The following is a 5,399-nucleotide window of genomic DNA, read 5'->3' as shown; positions in this document are numbered from 1 at the left end:
TTCTTATTCATTGTAGTTCGTCCAATAAGTACAAAAGTCAAAATGGATTAATATTTTAGGTCATATTGGTCTTTTTTAGGTTTAGGGATTACGGTTCAGGTTTTAGATTTTAGGTTTTAGGTCGTAGGAGATAGGTTTTAGGGTTTAGGGTTTAGGGTTTAGGGTTTAGGGTTTAGGGTTTAGGGTTTAGGGTTCTGGGTTTTGGGTTTAGTGTTTAGGGTATAGGCTTTAGTGTTTTGCGTTTCGGGTTTATGGGTAAGGGTCTAGGTCATATCTAGTCCATTTTGGTTCTTAATCAATGTAGTTCCTCGAATAAGTGCATAAGAATTACTAGATTTTGATTTTAGGTCATTTTTGTTTTTGTGTTTATGGGTAAGGGTCTAGGTCATATCTAGTCCATTTTGGTTCTTAATCAATGTAGTTCCTCGAATAAGTGCATAAGAATTACTAGATTTTGATTTTAGGTCATTTTTGTTTTTGTTATGTTTCTTTCTGTCAATTTTAGTTCTTATATGTGTAGTTCGTCCAATAAGTGCCAAAGTCTCAATACATTAATATTTTAGGTCATTTTGGTCTTTACTAGGTTAAGGGATTAGGGTTTAGGGTTTAGGTTTAATGGTTTAAGGGTCTAGGTCTATTCTAGTTCATTTTGGTTTTAATCAATGTATTTCATGAAATAATTAAAAGCATAATTCTCAATGGATATAGATTTTAGGTCATTTTGTTGTTTACTAGGTGCAATCTAGTCTATTTTGTTTCTAAAACATTGTAGTTCGTCTAATATGTGCAAAAGATTCAATATATTAAAATTTTAGGCCATTTTGATATGTTTCTTTTTTCCCGTTTTAGTTCTTATTCATTTTAAGGTTTAGGGTTTAAGATTAAGGGTTAAGGGTCTAGATCTATTCTAGTTCATTTTGGTTCTAAAAAAAATGTAGTTCGTGGAATAAGTGTATAAGTCTTATTGGATTTAGATTTTAGGTTATTTTGGTTTTTGATATGTTTCTTTTGGTCCATTTTAGTTCTTATTCATTGTAGGGTTTAGGTTTAGGGTTAACGGTTAAGGTTCTAGGTTTATTATAGACCATCTCTCTTCTTAATCAATGTAGTTCGTTGAATTAGTGCACCAATCTAACTGGTTTTAGATTTTGGTTATTTTTGTTTTTGAAATGTTTCTTTTTGTACATTTTATTTCTTATTTATTGAAGTTCGTCCAATAAGTACAAAAGTCAAAATGGACTATTATTTTAGGTCAAATTGGTCTTTTTTAGGTTTAGGGATTACGGTTCATGTTTTAGGTTTTAGAATTTAGGTCGTAGGAGTTAGGTTTTAGGATTTTTGTTTTTGGTTTTAGGTTTTAGGTTTTAGGTTTTAGGGTTTAGGGTTTAGATTTTAGTGTTTATGGTTAGGGTTTAGGGTTTAGGGTTTAGGATTTAGGATTTATGGTTGGTGTTTAGGGTTGAGGCTTTAGTGTTTTGCGTTTCGGGTTTATGGGTAAGGGTCTAGGTCATATCTAGTCCATTTTGGTTCTTAATCAATGTAGTTCCTCGAATAAGTGCATAAGAATTACTAGATTTTGATTTTAGGTCATTTTTGTTTTTGTTATGTTTCTTTCTGTCAATTTGAGTTCTTATATGTGTAGTTCGTCCAATAAGTGCAAAAGTCTCAATACATTAATATTTTAGGTCATTTTGGTCTTTACTAGGTTAAGGGATTAGGGTTTAGGGTTTAGGTTTTATGGTTTAAAGGTCTAGGTCTATTCTAGTTCATTTTGGTTTTAATCAATGTATTTCATGAAATAATTAAAAGCATAATTCTCAATGGATATAGATTTTAGGTCATTTTGTTGTTTACTAGGTGCAATCTAGTCTATTTTGTTTCTAAAACATTGTAGTTCTTCTAATATGTGCAAGAGATTCAATATATTAAAATTTTAGGCCATTTTGATATGTTTCTTTTATCCCGTTTTAGTTCTTATTGATTTTAAGGTTTAGGGTTTGGGGTTTGGGATTTAGGGTTTAAGATTAAAGGTTAAGGGTCTAGGTCTATTCTAGTTCATTTTGGTTCTAAAAAAAATGTAGTTCGTGGAATAAGTGTATAAGTCTCATTGGATTTAGATTTTAGGTTATTTTCGTTTTTGATATGTTTCTTTTTGTCCATTTTAGTTCTTATTCATTGTAGGGGTTTAGGTTAGGGTTAACGGTTAAGGTTCTAGGTTTATTATAGACCATCTCTCTTCTTAATCAATGTAGTTCGTTGAATTAGTGCATCAATCTAACTGGTTTTAGATTTTGGTTATTTTTGTTTTTTAAATGTTTCTTTTTGTACATTTTATTTCTTATTCATTGTAGTTCGTCCAATAAGTACAGAAGTCAAAATGGACTAATATTTTAGGTCAAATTGGTCTTTTTTAGGTTTAGGGATTACGATTCATGTTTTAGGTTTTAGAATTTAGGTCGTAGGAGTTAGGTTTTAGGATTTTTGTTTTTGGTTTTAGGTTTTAGGTTTTAAGTTTTAGGTTTTAGGGTTTAGGGTTTAGGGTTTAGGGTTTAGATTTTAGTGTTTATGGTTAGGGTTTAGGGTTTAGGGTTCAGGGTTTAGGATTTATGGTTTAGGGTTTAGGGTTTGGTTTGGTGTTTAGGGTTGAGGCTTTAGTGTTTTGCTATTCGGGTTTATGGTTAAGGGTCTAGGTCATATCTAGTCCATTTTGGTTCTTAATCAATGTAGTTCCTCGAATAAGTGCATAAGAATTACTAGATTTGGATTTTAGGTCATTTTTGTTTTTGTTATGTTTCTTTCTGTCAATTTTAGTTCTTATATGTGTAGTTCGTCCAATAAGTGCAAAAGTCTCAATACATTAATATTTTAGGTCATTTTGGTCTTTACTAGGTTAAGGGATTAGGGTTTAGGGTTTAGGTTTTATGGTTTAAGGGTCTAGGTGTATTCTAGTTCATTTTGGTTTTAATCAATGTATTTCATGAAATAATTAAAAGCATAATTCTCAATGGATATAGATTTTAGGTCATTTTGTTGTTTACTAGGTGCAATCTAGTCTATTTTGTTTCTAAAGCATTGTAGTTCTTCTAATATGTGCAAGAGATTCAATATATTAAAATTTTAGGCCATTTTGATATGTTTCTTTTTTCACGTTTTAGTTCTTATTCATTTTAAGGTTTAGGGTTTGGGGTTTGGGAGTTAGGGTTTAAGTATAAGGGTTAAGGGTCTAGCTCTGTTCTAGTTCATTTTGGTTCTGAAAAAAATGTAGTTCGTCGAATAAGTGTATAAGTCTCATTGGATTTAGATTTTAGGTTATTTTGGTTTTTGATATGTTTCTTTTTGTCCATTTTAGTTCTTATTCATTGTAGGGTTTAGGTTTAGGGTTAACGGTTAAGGGTCTAGGTTTATTATAGACCATCTTTCTTCTTAATCAATGTAGTTCGTTGAATTAGTGCATCAATCTAACTGGTTTTAGATTTTGGTTACTTTTGTTTTTGAAATGTTTCTTTTTGTACATTTTATTTCTTATTCATTGTAGTTCGTCCAATAAGTACAAAAGTCAAAATGGATTAATATTATAGGTCATATTGGTCTTTTTAAGGTTTAGGGATTACGGTTCAGGTTTTAGGTTTTAGGATTTTGGTCGTAGGAGTTAGGTTTTAGGATTTTTCTTTTTGGTTTTAGGTTTTAGGTTTTAGGTTTTAGGTTTTAGATTTTAGGTTTTAGGTTTTACGTTTTAGGTTTTAGGTTTTAGGTTTTAGGTTTTAGGTTTTAGGTTTTTTATGGTTTAGGGTTTAGGGTTTAGGGTTTAGGGTTTTGCGGTTCGGGTTTATGGTTTAGGGTTAGGGGTTTAGGCTTTAGGGTTTTGCGGTTCGGGTCTAGGTTTAGGGTTTAGGGATTAGGTTTTAGGTTTTAGGTTTTTGGTTTTAGGTTTTAGATTTCAGGGTTTAGGGTTTAGGGTTTAGGGTTTATGGTTTATGGTTTAGGGTTTCGGGTTTTGGGTTTTGGGTTTTGGGTTTTGGGTTTAGGGTTTTGGGTTTAGTGTTGAGGGTTTAGGCTTTAGTGTTTTGCGTTTCGGGTTTATGGTTAAGGGTCTAGGTCATATCTAGTCCATTTTGGTTCTTAATCAATGTAGTTCCTCGAATAAGTGCATAAGAATTACTAGATTTTGATTTTAGGTCATTTTTGTTTTTGTTATTTTTCATTCTGTCAATTTTAGTTCTTATATGTGTAGTTCGTCCAATAAGTGCCAAAGTCTCAATACATTAATATTTTAGGTCATTTTGGTCTTTCCTAGGTTAAGGGATTAGGGTTTAGGGTTTAGGTTTTTGGTTTTATGGTTTAAGGGTCTAGGTATATTCTAGTCCATTTTGGATTTAATCAATGTATTTCACGAAATAATTAAAAGCATAATTCTCAATGGATATAGATTTTCGGTCATTTTTTTGTTTACTAGGTGTAATCTAGTCTATTTTGTTTCTAAAACAATGTAGTTCGTCTAATATGTGCGAAAGATTTAATATATTAAAATTTTAGGCCATTTTGATATGTTTCTTTTTTTCCGTTTTAGTTCTTATTCATTTTAAGGTTTAGGGTTTAAGATTAAGGGTTAAGGGTCTAGGTCTATTCTAGTTCATTTTGGTTCTGAAAAAAATGTTGTTCGTCGAATAAGTGTATAAGTTTCATTGGATTTACATTTTAGGTTATTTTGGTTTTTGATATGTTTCTTTTTGTCCATTTTATTTCTTATTCATTGTAGGGTTTAGGTTTAGGGTTAACGGTTAAGGTTCTAGGTTTATTATAGACCATCTCTCTTCTTAATCAATGTAGTTCGTTGAATTAGTGCATCAATCTAACTGGTTTTAGATTTTGGTTATTTTTGTTTTTGAAATGTTTCTTTTTGTACATTTTATTTCTTATTCATTGTAGTTCGTCCAATAAGTACAAAAGTCATAATGGATTAATATTTTAGGTCATATTGGTCTTTTCTAGGTTTAGGGATTACAGTTCAGGTTTTAGGTTTTAGGATTTAGGTCGTAGGAGTTAGGTTTTAGGATTTTTGTTTTTGGTTTTAGGTTTTAGGGTTTTGGGCTTAGGGTTTAGATTTTAGTGTTTATGGTTTAGGTTTCAGGGTTTAGGGTTAGGGTTTAGGGTTTAGGGTTTATGGTTTAGGGTTTAGGGTTTAGGGTTCAGGGTTTATGGTTTAGGGTTTAGGGTTTAGGGTTTAGGGTTTAGGGTTTTGGGTTTAGTGTTTAGGGTATAGGCTTTAGTGTTTTGCGTTTCGGGTTTATGGTTAAGGGTCTAGGTCATATCTAGTCCATTTTGGTTCTTAATCAATGTAGTTCCTCGAATAAGTGCATAAGAATTACTAGATTTTGATTTTAGGTCATTTTTGTTTTTGT

This window comes from Cicer arietinum, chromosome 3, assembly GCF_000331145.2.
Source record: "Cicer arietinum cultivar CDC Frontier isolate Library 1 chromosome 3, Cicar.CDCFrontier_v2.0, whole genome shotgun sequence".
NCBI lineage: Eukaryota > Viridiplantae > Streptophyta > Magnoliopsida > Fabales > Fabaceae > Cicer > Cicer arietinum.
The sequence above is the reverse complement of the archived record's forward strand: the minus strand, read 5'-3'. Positions refer to the sequence as shown.